Source organism: Bos grunniens, chromosome 3, assembly GCF_055505025.1.
Source record: "Bos grunniens cultivar Pamir isolate PY7600 chromosome 3, Bosgru_T2T1.0, whole genome shotgun sequence".
Classification (NCBI taxonomy): Eukaryota; Metazoa; Chordata; class Mammalia; order Artiodactyla; family Bovidae; genus Bos; species Bos grunniens.
The window spans coordinates 105986277-106001002 of record NC_141167.1 but is presented as its reverse complement, the minus strand read 5'-3'; the positions used below and the strand labels follow the sequence as shown (position 1 = coordinate 106001002).

General features: G+C 49.1%; 1 long non-coding RNA gene across 1 annotated transcript; it reads right to left on the bottom strand.

Moving 5' to 3' along the window:
• Positions 1–1488: 1488 nt before the first annotated feature.
• On the bottom strand, positions 1489–4527 carry LOC147376616 (uncharacterized). Its single transcript, XR_015161083.1, has 3 exons — positions 4392–4527; positions 2692–2926; positions 1489–1576 (listed from the first exon to the last, which is right to left on the bottom strand). It is a non-coding gene; the product is annotated as an uncharacterized LOC147376616 (long non-coding RNA).
• Positions 4528–14726: the final 10199 nt, after the last annotated feature.

Here is a 14726-nt window from a genome sequence, read left to right as displayed (position 1 = left end):
CTCTTTACTGTCTGAGCCACCAGGGAAGCCCAGGGGTCTGCCCAAGAGGGGACTATAATTGATAACAAGTGCTTCTGTAAGAACTGATGGGTTGCTCACTGTTAAAGGACTTTAAGGGTACTGCTACTGCTGCTAAGTCACTTCAGTCGTGTCCGACTCTGTGCGACCCCATAGACGGCAGCTCACCAGGCTCCCCCGTCCCTGGGATTCTCCAGGCAAGAACACTGGAGTGGGTTGCCATTTCCTTCTCCAATGCATGAAAGTGAAAAGTGCAAGTGAAGTCGCTCAGTTGTGTCCGACTCTTAGGGACCCCATGGACTGAAGCCTACCAGGCTCCTCCACCCATAGGATTTTCCAGGCAAGAGTACTGGAGTGGGGTGCCATTGCCTTCTCCGTTAAGGGTACTAGCTTATTTAATTCATGTATGGATTTGAGAGTTGGACTATTCAGAAAGCTGAATTGATGCTTTTGAACTGTGGTGTTGGAGAACACTCTTGAGAGTCCCTTGGACTGCAAGGAGAAAAGGAAATCAGTCCTGAATACTCATTGGAAGGACTGATGCTGAAGCTGAAACTCCAATACTTTGGCCACCTGATGCGAAGAACTCATTGGAAAAGGCCCAGATGTTGGGAAAGATCGAAGGCGGGAGGCGAAGGGGACCACAGAGGATGAGATGGTTGGATGGCATCACTGACTCGATGGATATGAGTTTGGGCTCCCGGAGTTAGTGATGGACAGGAAAGCCTGGAGTGCAGCAGTCCATGGGGTTGCAAAGAGTCAGACATGACTGAGTGACTGAACTGAACTGAATTCTAATAGGAGGGGGGTGAGGCAGGGTGGGGATGGAACAAGGTCCACTCATTCAGCAAACATTTACACTCTATTGTGTACCAGAGGCAGTGTGGTACTGAGAATACAGAGGCGTGTTAAGAAGTTTATAGTCCAGTGGAGCCCACTTTCTGCAGCATGAGGGATTGCAGTTAGACCTAAGGAAGAACTTCCTCATAGGCAGAGGGTCGATGAAAAGGGGCTTTAGGAAAAGAGTCTTCTAGAGTGGGTGTTGGGAGAAGCAAGTACAGTCTAGCCTGGGGACCAGGGTCTGGATTTGGCATCCTGGCTCTGTGGACCATCATCCACCTGAGGAAGCCTGGTTCACATTGCTTGCCTTCTGCAGGTGTTCAGAACTTACACTTCTTGGAGAGGGAGGCAGGCTAGAAAGGGAGGGGACACAAACTGGCCCCCTGGGTTCCCAGAGGGTGTGGGCTGCATGGGGCTTCTCAGTTTCGTTTCTAGGGCCCATTTCCTTCGTTTGCATAACGAACTCTCAAGGAGGCTAGGAAGTTCCCCCAAGCCCCCTCCTCTTTCTGAGCCACTCAGGAAGTGATATGCTGAGCTGGAGGTTTCTGAAACTGCTGAATCAGGAAGAAAAGGCCACTAACCCAGGGGGTAGGTTGGGGAGGGGCCAGGACACCAAGGACATTGGCCATTCTGCTTACCCTGTCTCAGGTGTCCCCCGTCAGTGATCCTCCTGCCCATTGTAGGTCACTGTGCCACTCTGTCACACCCTACAGCAGCGCTGGTAAAGAGGGGGGACCCCAAGCCTCAGATCATAGGATGCTCGCTGGTCATAGGCACAGCACGTGGAGACGAGCCAAGGGAGGCTGGAGCTGTGGGAACAGAGCTCCCTCCTTCCCACAGGGCCGGGGGCATCTTTGACCATGCAGGAGGGTAGACCCACTGGACTCTCCCACACGACCTTGCTTGGCCCCCAGGATCTGGCCTGGGCCCTTCCAGTTTAAGCATTTGGTATTTTAAGCACTTGGCTTTTCTGCCCTTTCCTCTGGGAACTCCCCCAGCTAAGTGCTCAGCTCCGGGGTGTCTTGGGGGAATCACTAGAGTCGGGGGTGGCCCTCCTTGGCTTTCCCCTCTCAAGTGGAAAAATTCTGCTTCCTTTGACCGGCCCCCAGCTTTATTTCCCTGCGGTCCCCCAACCTGCCATTCCTCCTCCCACCCCGGCCCCTCATTCTTCAGCCTCACCTCCTTTCCTGCCCTCAGCGCCACCTTCTCTCATCATGCCCCCTCCAGCCCTAACCTCCTCCAGGATGCTCCCCATCTCTTCCTGCTTCCCTGGGTCCTCCAGGCCCCAGTCTCACCGCTGCCTTTTACTCCCACCCATGCTGGGGAGTAGGGACGGGGTGGTGGTCACCTTCAAGCCTGCCCCACCCTATAAGCTCCTTGAAGGCCAGAGGCCTGTGTTCCTTTGGAGGACCACTTCCAGCCCCCTCTGCTGGGGCCCTGGACAGATGCTGGATTGGCAGGCTGTTGCCATGGGAACCTCCAGGGCCACCTGGTGCAGGGACATCTCCTCCTCTCATCTGTTCTGGGTCATAGGTACTCCTGGTCCCTCCACACTTCACCTGCTCACAGAGGGTCTGGCAGGTCTGCAGGTGGGGGGTGTGTGGGGGTTATTGGCCTAAACCCAGACCATAGCAGATCCCTCCTCGCTGCTCTCACCAGCCAGTGGTCAGAGCCACAGAAACCCCTTAATACTAATTCTCGGGGGTTGTCCGAGTTCCCTATCCCTCCCCTGTGGGCCTTCCGTCAAGGTTGCTGCCCATCCCGTTGGTAGCCCTTGGCTTCTGGAATAGGCCCTGCCCATATAGAACCAAAGTGGGCCCCTTCCCCACTCACCTGGTCTTTATCCGGGGCCAGGTGGAGACCCAGCCCGGGTCTCTTCTAACTAGACCAGTAGCCTGGGCAAACTTTCAGTCTCCAGTCTCCACAACTGCCTGCCTGCAGGCCTTCTTGCTTTAGGGCTCGGCTTTCCCATCACTGAAGTGAGCCTGTAGATCCCCCTCAGGGGTTGTTGTGATGATGGAATGAATCATCCAAAGGCAAAGGAACAGGCTTTTCAAACTGTAGAGTGCTGTCAAAAGTTTTAGTTATTTTTATTTTACTTAGCCTCTAAAGGGGAAGTTGAGGCCTCTGTGACCTACTGATATGGGAGCAGAGGGTGTTGGCTTCCAGACCATGTAGTAGGAGCTGACAGGGAAAAGATGCCAGCTAGCACTCAAGACCTAACACCGTGCTATGTCCTGGGGGGACCACAGTCTTTGCCCCTGAGGCTAACCAAATTAGTTTAATACCAACCAGAGAGGTGGTTTTTTTTTTTTTTTTTTAATTATAGTTTATCTTTTAACATTTTAATCAAAAATATTTATTTTTAATTGACTGATGATTGCTTTACAATATTGGTTTGATATCTTTCATACATCAACATGGATTAACCATAGGTGTACCTATGTCCCCTCCCTCTTGAACCTCCCTCCCACCTCCCATCCCTCTAGATTATTATGGAGCCCCAGTTGGAGTTCCCTGAGTCATACAGCAAACTCCCATTGACTATCTATTTACATATGTGAGTGTAATACCAAGCAGAGTTTTAAAAGTACTCTCTTACCGGTGCCAGAAAGGTGAAGAGGAAGGAGGGGGTGGTGTTTTTTTTGGGGGTGCTGTGCTATGTGACATGTGGGATCCTAGTTCCCTGACCAGGAATTGAACCTGCATTCCCTGCAATGGAAGCATGGAGTCTTAACCACTGACCACCAGGGGAGTCCCAGGAAGGGGTGGCCTTTGAGCTGGACCTTGAAGATAATAAGGATGGATGATGGGGAGGGGATTTCAGACTAGGCAGAGGTGAGGCCTTAGGGGAGGATGGAACAGCCCTGTGGTCAGATGGTGTTAAGTTCACGGTCCTGCAAGGGAGCAAGTTCTCCCTTAGGGCTGCTTGCAAGTCTAAGGGGGAGCTTCACTATAGGAAATGGGGAGAGGTGTGAGGGGCAGGGGGATGAAAAAGGAAGACACACAGGTGCAGGGTAGCTGGCAGGCGGAAGGGTGGAATAGAAAGAGATGAAATCAGAGGTAGGTAGGAGGTGTCAGCCAGCAACTCAGGAGGGAGATAGACGATGCAGGCCTGATTTATAGCAGGGAATCAGAATGGCCTGGCCTTGGATGCGCCAAGGACAAGGGAAAGGGAGGAGCCAAGGACACACTGAGCTTCCCAGCCTTGTGACAGTTGGATGACGGCATCCTCACATGATACCAGGAAAGGAGGAAAGGCTGGAACTGGTTTTGTAAGGGGTGGGGTGGGGTGAGGTGTGTGCAGTGGGGATGGAGGGGGCTGGGGACGGGGGAGGGGGAGCTGGTGGGCTTGATTGTTTACAACGTGGGACAGGGATAAAGCCAGTCTTCCAGCAGGTCACCCTTCTGCTCCACCAAGCTGTATGTGCCTACCTCCCAGTCCTTGCGTCCCTCCTACCCCCTGCCCACCCCCAAATTCCTTTCCAGGGCAGGGCCCCTTTGGAGAACTTCTTACCAGTCAGTACACGTACCTTTACTGGGCCTGAGGGGAGGCACCCAGCAGAGGGGAGTGCATCCACTGAGGTCACCACTGAGCCCTTCTCTGCAGTCAAAGTGAAAGGTCATCATGCAGGGCCCATGGGCAGAAACCTGAAGCCATGCACTGTGGAGAGGGAGGGAGGTGTCAGACCGCCCCCTTGGGAAGCTCAACCATCTGTGGGCCAAACGGACCTGCCAGAAATGCTTGCTTATCTGGAATGCGGCCTTGGGCCCTTGGGGAGGCAGCTTTCTTTGTAGGGATGGCCCAGTGCAGGAACCTTGGCGTGAGAAACAGGCCGCCCCTCTCATCTCCATGGGCCATGGACTTTCAGAGCCCTCCTCAGCCTTTTATCTCATGAGAAGTAGACCTTAAAGGAAATGAGACCATGAATCTCTCTTTTTAATACAGACGAAGAACTGAGAGGGAGGGAGGAGCCGACTTGCCTAAGGTCCTATGATAGCTGGACAATGACAGTGGAGGAAGACTGGCCCCCAAGAAGCCCTTAGGACGCCAGTGGAAATTTGAAATGTCCATACCACTGCTTTCCCATCTGTGGGTCCCTTGTGGGCTTCCCCAGTGGCTCAGTGGTAAAGAATCCACCTGCCACTCATCCTTGAGTTGGGAAGATCCCTTGGAGGAGGGCATGGCCCCACACTCCAGTATTCTTGCCTGGAGAATCCCATGGACAGAGGAGCACCCGGCGGGCTGCAATCCACAGGGCTGCAAAGTGTTGGACACGACTGAAGTGACTGCATGCGTGCACACACTCTGGGTCCCTTTAGCTGACTCCTCCTCCCTGGGCCTGTGTGCCCCTGACTTCAGCTACCTGGCCCTGGAGGCATTTCCTCTCTGGCTCGCAGCTGCTTACCTGATTGGCCCCAGCATGTGGGTAGGAGAAGGCCAATCCTGGAAGGACCATCATAAGCACTGGTTCCACCTCTTTTGTTGTTCAGAGGTGGAAACTGAGGCCCAGAGAGGGAAGTAGTCGACTTGTCCAAGGTCGCAAAGCTTGCTAGGGACAGAATAGAGACCAGAGCCCAGGGCTGCTGACTCCAGAGTCCCCTGTTCCTCCTGCCTGACTAAGAGTCCCTTGTTCCTCCTAACTCCGCTCCTCTCTCTGGTTCTTCACCCTTGGAATTTAGGCTCTGAGGTGAGGTCTGGAGGAGCGGCTTGCTGCAAGACAAGTCTTCCTCTGCTGCCGCTGAGCAGTGACTTCACGCCTGGCTCCTTCTGCAGTGATGCCTGCAGCGGTGGCCACAGGGGGGCAGCAGCGGGAGAGACAGGAGGCTGGCCAAGGATGGGCTGGGAGGGAGAGAGGGGACCCCTGGAGCTGCCCTGGAACCAGAACAACTGAATGTGGGGTTATGAGGTCTCAGCCTTGAGGATACCCACAAATGGCCTTCTAGCCTCAAAATCCAGGCTCCCCAACTCTTTGTGTAAGAGCTCCCATTAATATGCTCATTCATTTATTCATCAGTCACTTATGGAGCACTCATACACTGGGCCTGGCCCTGGGCTGTTACTTGATATTCTTTCCAAGAGCCTGGTGAGTGTTCAATCTCTTTTTGAAAAGAAATATCAAACTTTATCACTAACATTGTTAAATAACAGTCCCCAGAGGGGAAAGGTAGAGGCGGGAGGGATAAACTAGAAGTTTGGGAGTAACATACACACCACTATATATAAAATAGGTAACCAACAAAGACCTACTGTATAATTAGGGAACTCTACTCAATATTCCATAATAACTTATGCAGGAAAAAGAATCTGAAAAAGAATAGATACATATACATGTATAACTGAATAACTTGGCTGTACACCTGAAACTAACAAAAACATTGTAAATTAACTACAATATATAATTTAAAAAAAGAAAATAAACATTGGCCTTTATCACTAAGATTGTTAAATGACAGATGAAGTCGACAAATCACTAATCATTTTGCCTGCCCCATGGATCTCAGTTCCTCAGCCAGGGATTGAACCTGGGCCACTGCAGTGAAAGCCTGGAATTCTAACCACTAGGCCAGCAGGAACTCCCCTCAATTGCTCTTTTGTAGTCTGTCCCTCAGCTCCAAGGTTTACATTTACCACAAAACAATCTAATGGAAAAACAAAATCATGCCTCAAAATCACGAATCTTCGTTTTAAAAAAAAAAACAAAACTCAAACTTCTGTGGTGGTGTAGTGGTTAGGAACCCACCTGCCAATGCAGGGGACATGGGTTCGATCTCTGATCTGGGAAGATTCCACGCGCTACGGAGCAACTGAGCCTGTGTGCCACAGCTACTAAACCCACGCTCTAGAGCCTTCGAGCCACAACAAGAGAAGCCACTTCAAGGAGAAACCCGTGCACTGCAGCTAGAGAGTAGGCCCTGCTCGTAACCAGAGGAAGCCTGAGCGCTGCAACGAAGCCCCAGCGCAACAACAAAAAAGACCCCAAACAAACTACCCCCACAGAAACCAAAACAAAACTCTGTTCTCTTACTGTGTTCAATATTTAGATGTAGCCACCATCCTTGAGAACATTAGTTAAATTTTTGGAGAGTGTTTCTTTTGAAGATGGGAGGATCCTTGCTTTGCCTACATTATTATTATTTTAAATTTTAACATGTATCAGAATTTTATTCTTTTTTCCCTAAGCCAACTGTCTGTTTCATAGATTCTATGATTTTTTAAAAGCTTAAAAAAACTGGAGTATAATTGCTTCACACAATATTGCGTTAGTTTCTGCTGCACAACGAAGTGAATCAGCTACATGTATTCGTGTATCCCCTCCCTCCTGAACCTCACATGCCACCCCCATCCCACCCCTCTAGGTCATCACAGAGCAGCAACGTGAGCTCCCTGTATCACACAGCAGCTCCCCCCTAGCTATCTGTGCTGCATTCTGTAGTGTATACATTGGAAAAGGCAATGGCAACCCACTCCAGTGTTCTTGCCTGGAGAATCCCAGGGACGGGGGAGCCTGGTGGGCTGCCGTCTATGGGGTCCGCACAGACTCGGACACGACTGAAGCGACTTAGCAGCAGCAGCAGCAGTGTATACATGTCAGTTCTACTCCTGAGATTCGTCTCACCCTCCTCTCCCCTCCTTAGAATTTTATCCTTTTTAAAGGCTGAATAATATTCCACTGTAAGTATATATCACATATTCATTCATCTGTTTGGGGTTTTCTTTGGTTGTTGTTTGTTTGTTTTTTGGCTTCACCAAGCGGGGTATAGGATTTTAATTCCTTGACCGGGGATTGAACCTGGGCCCCAGCTGTGAGAGTGCCAATCCCTAACCACTGGACCACCAGGGAATTCCCTCGTTTACTCATTCATTTGTTGGTGAACATTTGAATTGTTTTCAGCTTTTGATGACTGCGACTAGTGCTGATAGGGATGTGAATTTTATATCTGTTTGAGACCTATGCTCAAATCTGTTGGATACATACCCAAAAGTGGAATTGCTCATCATATGGTCATTCTTTTACTTTTTACATAGTGCTTTGCCTATATTACGGATATGGTAAGAATATGAAGTTAAAAGTATTTACAGTCTATAGCAGATGCTCTTTGAATGCTAGAAGCATGTCTTTTTATATATTAATATACAGATTGCTCAGATTTTATCTTGGCTGTACAATATTCATTGAATTGTGCCTCAGTTTTCTCAGCCATAAAACTGAAGGCAAAATCTCTACCTTATAGTGATGGAAATAATTTGTGGACCAGCAACTGAACAGGAGACTCCAACTCTCCATTGGTCTGCTGGAGGGGATGAACTGTTCAGTGGAGGGCTGGATGACCCTCTGGGAATTCCTTAGGCGAGCAACCTCTCACCTCCAGGGACAACTTTGGCTTGCGGCATTTCTTAAAGCTAGAGAACCTACAAAGTCAGAGCTGGGTTCATCCTCACCGGGTTCTTAAAAATTTGGGGGGAGGGGGTTCACGAGAGGAGTGGGACCCTAAGTGTCAGATTCTTCAGTTGTTTGTTTTTTACTTTTTTTAGACTTTCCCTTTTTAAAATTGTATTTATTTGTTTGTTTTGGCTGTACTGGGTCTTTGTCATGGTGCTCTGGCTTTCTCTAGGTGCAGTGCCCAGGGGCTTCTCTTGTGGCACATGGGCTCAGTAGGGCATGCTTAGTTGCCCCATGGCATGGGAGATCTTAATTTCCCTGACCAGCGATCAACCCTGAGTTGCTTGCATTGCAAAGCAGATTCTTAACCCCTGGACCAACAGGGAAGGCCCTCCAGTTGTTTTTAAGTTGTTTTGCCCCTTCTCTCTGGTGTGGGATCCCAGGGTGGGGGGCAATGTCTGATAATCTTTTTGGTAAATGAGCAAATGGGCAAATCTCTTAGTTATAATGAGCCTCATTAAGTCAGGATAGTGTTGTTTACGTCACATGATTGAGGCCTGACACGTAGTAGACACTCAATTGCTGTTGTTCAGTCACTCAGTCGTGTCCATCGCTTTGTGACCCCATGGACTGCGGCATGTCAGGTTGCCCTGTCCCTCACAATTTCCTGGAGTTTGCTCAAAGCCATGTCTGTTGAGTTTATGATGGCATCCAACCATCTCATCCTCTGTTCCCTCCTTCTCCTGCTCTCAATCTTTCCCAGCATCAGGGTCTTTTCCAATGAGTCAGGTGTTTGCATCAGATGCTCACTAGATATTAATCATTAGCTGTCTGAGGGGAGAGAAGTGAGTGAATTGACAGTTATGGTGTAGCATAAGGTGCTATGCAGGGGAGCTGTGCTGTGCTTAGTTGCTCGGTCATGTCTGACTCTTTGTGACCCCATGGACTGTGGCCCACCAGGCTCCTCTGTCCATAGAGATTCTCCAGGCAAGAATACTCGAGTGGGTTGCCATGTCCTCCTCCACAGGATCTTCCCAACCCAGGGAGCGAACCCAGGTCTCCTGAGTTACAGGTGGATTCTTTACTGTCTGAGCCACAGAGCACAGGGTATATCAGGAGCATAGAAAACAGATACGTGTAAATCAGATGGGATAGGGGGTCAGGGACGGCTTATTGGAAGCGGCAAGACAAGCTAAGTGTTGAAGTACAAGTCGGAGTCTATTTCATGACAAAAAGATGGGAAGACTGTTTCAGGCAGAGGGAATAACATTTATTAATATAAGGATGCATAGGGACGTTTCCAGCTTATATCAGAGCATCCTGCAAGTGCTAATTTATATAAATTTTCTCTCTCCGATTCTGGAATGAAGGCTCTCATGCTCCATTTTTAAGCTGTCTTGAAATTGCCTGTCTCCCATGAGAATAAATGCTGTTTGAGAAAAGGCTCTGTTTGGTTTACTGTTGTGTCTCTAGCAGTTCCTGGCATGTTTTAGAACTTTAATACACGTTGAATGAATGCATAGACGTCTCTCCCAACAGCTTCACATAAACTGAGACTTCCCCTCCTTTCTTCCCCTGTTGTACTATTTTCTTACAACCCCAGGGGACTCCCCTAGTGGTCCAGTAGCTAAGACTCCATGCTCCGAACACAGTGGGTGCGAGTTCGATCTCTGCTCAGGGAACTAGATCCCACGTGCTGTAACTAAGACCGGGTGGAGCAAAATAAATAAATGAATAAGGATTAAAAAAAAAAAAATCCAAACAAAACAAAGAAGCCCACTCCATTCTGTCCTGCATCTGCTAGGCTCCATTGCCCCTGAGATTGTGGCCTCAAACACACGAGGACTGATTCACAAGTCACATCTACACTGACCACACCAGCAGAGGGGAAGGCTTGGGTCAGCTGGACAATGACCATGGGAGAACAAACTGGAACCAGAGCACGGAGCTGAAGTAAGGGTAACTCGTGGTGTTGCTGAGCCAGGACGGTATCTGGTTCCACTGTGGGACAGCCTTGCCCTGGAGGAGTAGACCTTGGTAGCCCCTGCTCAGGGCCCCCTCTGCCTGGGCAAGGTTGGAGGGGTACTGACAAGCCCAGCTCTTCCCTCTTCTAGGCTCTGCAGAGCTGTAAGAGCCACTCCCCTGCAGGAGAGTTATCCTGTTTCTGAGTGTGTTAAAACAGTGAGCAGGTGACCTTCAAACAGGCCTTCCTTCCAAGCTTTGGGTCAGTGAGGCAAACTTCTCTGTTTATTATTATTAAAAATTTTTATTTTAATTTGGCTGCAAAAGGCAATGCCAAAGAATGCTCAAACTACCGCACAATTGCACTCATCTCACATGCTAGTAAAGTAATGCTCAAAATTCTCCAAGCCAGGCTTCAGCAATACGTGAACCATGAACTTCCAGATGTTCACGCTGGTTTTAGAAAAGGCAGAGGAACCAGAGATCAAATTGCCAACATCTGCTGGATCATGGAAAAAGCAAGAGAGTTCCAGAAAAACATCTATTTCTGCTTTCTTGACTATGCCAAAGCCTTTGACTGTGTGGATCACAATCAACTGTGGAAAATTCTGAAAGAGATGGGAATACCAGACCACCTGACCTGCCTCTTCAGAAATCTGTATGCAGGTCAGGAAGCAACAGTTAGAACTGGACATGGAACAACAGACTGGTTCCAAATACGAAAAGGAGTACGTCAAGGCTATATATTGTCACCCTGCTTATTTAACTTCTGTGCAGAGTACATCATGAGAAATGCTGGGCTGGAAGAAGCACAAGCTGGAATCAAGATTGCCAGGAGAAACATCAATAACCCCAGATACGCAGATGACACCACCCTTATGACAGAAAGTGAAGAGGAACTAAAAAGCCTCTTGATGAAAGTGAAAGAGGAGAGTGAAAAAGTTGGCTTAAAGCTCAACATTCAGAAAACAAAGATCATGGCATCTGGTCCCATCACTTTATGGGAAATAGATGGGGAAACAGTGGAAACAGTGTCAGACTTTATTTTTTAGTCCCATCATTTCATGGGAAATAGATGAGGAAACAGTGGAAACAGTGTAAGACTTTATTTTTGGGGGCTCTAAAATCACTGTAGATGGTGACTGTAGCCATGAAATTAAAAGACGCTTACTCCTTGGAAGAAAACTTATGACCAACCTAGATAGCATATTTAAAAGCAGAGACATTACTTTGCCAACAAAGGTCCGTCTAGTCAAGGCTATGGTTTTTCCAGGGGTCATGTATGGATGTGAGAGTTGGACTTCGAAGAAAGCTGAGTGCCGAAGAATTGATGCTTTTGAACTGTGGTGTTGGAGAAGACTCTTGAAGAGTCCCTTGGACTGCAAGGAGATCCAACCAGTCCATTCTGAAGGAGATCAGCCCTGGGATTTCTTTGCTAAAACTGAAACTCCAGTACTTTGGCCACCTCATGCGAAGAGTTGACTCATTGGAAAAGACTTTGATGCTGGGAGGGATTGGGGGCAGGAGGAGAAGGGGACGACAGAGGAGGAGATGGCTGGATGGCAACACTGACTCAATGGACATGAGTCTGAGTGAACTCCGGGAGTTGGTGATGGACAGGGAGGCCTGGCATGCTGCGATTCATGGGATCGCAAAGAGTTGGACACGACTGAGAGACTGAACTGAACTGAACTGAGGTTTTAGCTGTTGTTGTGGAGTCGCTCAGTCATGTCTGACTCTTTGCAACCCCATAGACTAATAGCCCACCAGGCTCCTCTGGGTTGGGAAGATCCCCTGGAGAAGGGAATGGCAACCCACTCCAGTCTTCTAGCCTGGAGAATTCCATGGACAGAGGGAAGTCCCAAACCTCTCTTTAAAGTGTCCACTCCTTTAGTGAGAGGTGACTCTCAGAGGTTCCTGTGTTCCTGGGTTCTGGGAGTACTCTTCTGTTTCTGAAGCACTGGCTTCCTCAGGCATCACCTTCAGAACCCTCATCAGGAGGCAGTGTCACCTAGAGTCTCTGGCTTCCAATCTCAGTCCCCAGGAACTCTGGCCACTCCCTTCTGATCTCTGCTCCTGTCAGACACTCCTACTCCTTTGCTCTTTCCTGCCTCACCCTTGGCAGCAGCCTGGCCTTTAGCCCAGCTTGTTCTACCCTAAAAATAGTGCAGTCCTGTACAGATTAGGAAAGCTTTCTACACGTATTCATGTATTCCACGTTCCCTTTGGTTGTTGAAGGAAGGAGGAGCAGATGTTACATAATGTGAAGAGTTTCATGGGCTCTGGGAGGCTAAGCACTCCTTTGGGGAGCACATGGGCAAGTGACCTTGGAGGGTAGGGTGGATGGGTGTGGGGATTTGCAGGTTGAATGGTTTCTGGTGATGACAAGGCCCAGGATGTGCCCATGAGAGCTGGTATCCTGAGGAGGAGAGGAAGAAAAAGCCTTTGGATGTCTGAGGCCAAGGCTTTGAGCTGTTGGGGTGTTGGTTGGGCTGACCAACAGTGAGGTCACCAAGAATGATGATGGGAAGCCAGTGGAAAAGAAGACAGGGAGCCAATGGCTGAGACTCAGGATGTGAGAATGATCACCAGCATTGGTGGTTGTCAACAATGAGGAGGGGAAGAGGGCAGTTCAGGCAGGTAGTATGAATCTTAGAGGAGCCACAGTTTTCTAAGAAGCAGGGGAGGAATGGCCTGGAAGCTGAAATGGAGTGGGAGGAAGGCCACAGACACCGAGTTTACGGAAGCTTAGCTCTGAGGCTGCCCCTGGGAGGGTAGTAGGGGACAGCGAGGTTCCGCCAAGGCAGGGAGCAGGAGGGAGCTACTGAGAAGAGACTGGGGCATGGGGGATATTTTCTATTCACTGGGCCTTCCAGGGAGCTTCATTCTAGGGAGGGTTGGGGAGAAGGGGCAGGGGTGTGGTTGGGTCAGGTGAGGGAAGAGACTATGGGAGAAGATCTGGTTTCTCATTGGTGACTCAGGACCGCAGGAGTATGAGTGCAGTTAATCCTTTTTAGTCTCTGCTGGCAGAGGTGGGCTTGGTGCTTTCGGTGAACTCCCAAAGAAACTTGTTGAAGGTGACCTGAGAAATCTGATCCTGCATTGGATTGTAAACTCTGAAACTGAGACTTCCCTGGTGGTCCAGAGACTAAGACTCAGCTCCCAATGCAGGGGCCCAGGTTCGATCCCTGGTCAGGGAACTATACCCCACAGGCCACAACAAAGACCCAGTGCAGCCAAATAAGTAAATAAATATTAAAAAGAAAAATGAACTCTTGGAATCACACATGGCTCAGAATAAATAACAACTCCATATTTGAAATCTTTCTTATTTACTTATTTATTTTTGGCTGCTCTGGGTCATTGCTGTGCCAAGGCTTTCAGTAGCTGCAGCAGCAAGCAGGGTGGGCTACTCTGTTGCCATGCACAGGCTCCTCACTGTGGTGGTTTCTCTGGTTGCAGAGCACAGGCTCTAGGTGTGAGTGCTTGTAGTTGCAGCACTCTGCCTCAGCAGTTGTGGAGTGCAGGCTCTAGGGCTTTTAACGGTTGTGGCACACAAGCTCAGGAGTTGTGGCTTGCAGGCACAAGAGCCTGGTTGCTGTGTGGCATGTGGAATCTTCCTGGTCCAGGGATTGAACCTATGTCCCCAGAATTGGCAGGCAGACTCTTATGCACTGCACCACCAGGGAAGTCCAACAATTCCATATTTAGATTGTTGTTCAGTCGCTCAGTTGTGTCCGACTCTTTGCGAACCCATGGACTGCAGCATACCAGGTTTCCCTGTCCTTCACCATCTCCTGGAGCTTGCTCAAACTCACGTCCATCCAACCATCTCTTCCTCTGTCGTCCTCTTCTCCTCCTGACTTCAGTCTTTCCCAGCATCAGGGTCTTTTCCAACGAGTCGGCTCTTCGCATCTGGCACTTAATAATAAATGAAGCGTATTTTGTCATATATTTTCCTCATTTCCTTCTGAATACAACCCTGTGAGATGGGAACTCAGAGTGACTTGCTGAAGGTCACATTCCTGCCAAGTGCTGGGATGCCAAAGCTGGGATTACAATTCCACTGTAGGCTTCCTTCGAAGTGCATGCAAATGTGCAGTGCTTTCAGAGTTGCTTACAAGAAAAAAAACCCTTCCCAAAGTCCATTCTTTTTGTATCTGACCACTCATCATTCTATTTTCCTTAGCTGCTTCTGTGCCATCTTTTCCATGTTCAGAGAATTAACGGTTTCTCCCAAAGGAGATTTGCACACCTCACTTCTCTTTACATGACAGCATGTAAAACAGAAGCAGTAATGGGTTGCAGGCTGTTTTGACAAATTCAGAGAGATACAGGGCAGCGAGCCATAGCTAAAGACAACTCCACTTCCTTAACTGGGGCTGGCTGGAAGCGGCTGTGGGCAGAGTCAGAGCTGGGAATTCAGGGTAGAGACAGATCACTGCCCCTTATTTTGCCCCTTGAACTCCTAGTTGAGAGCTATACTCCAGATAAAACTAGATAATCTAGTCCAGGAGTGGC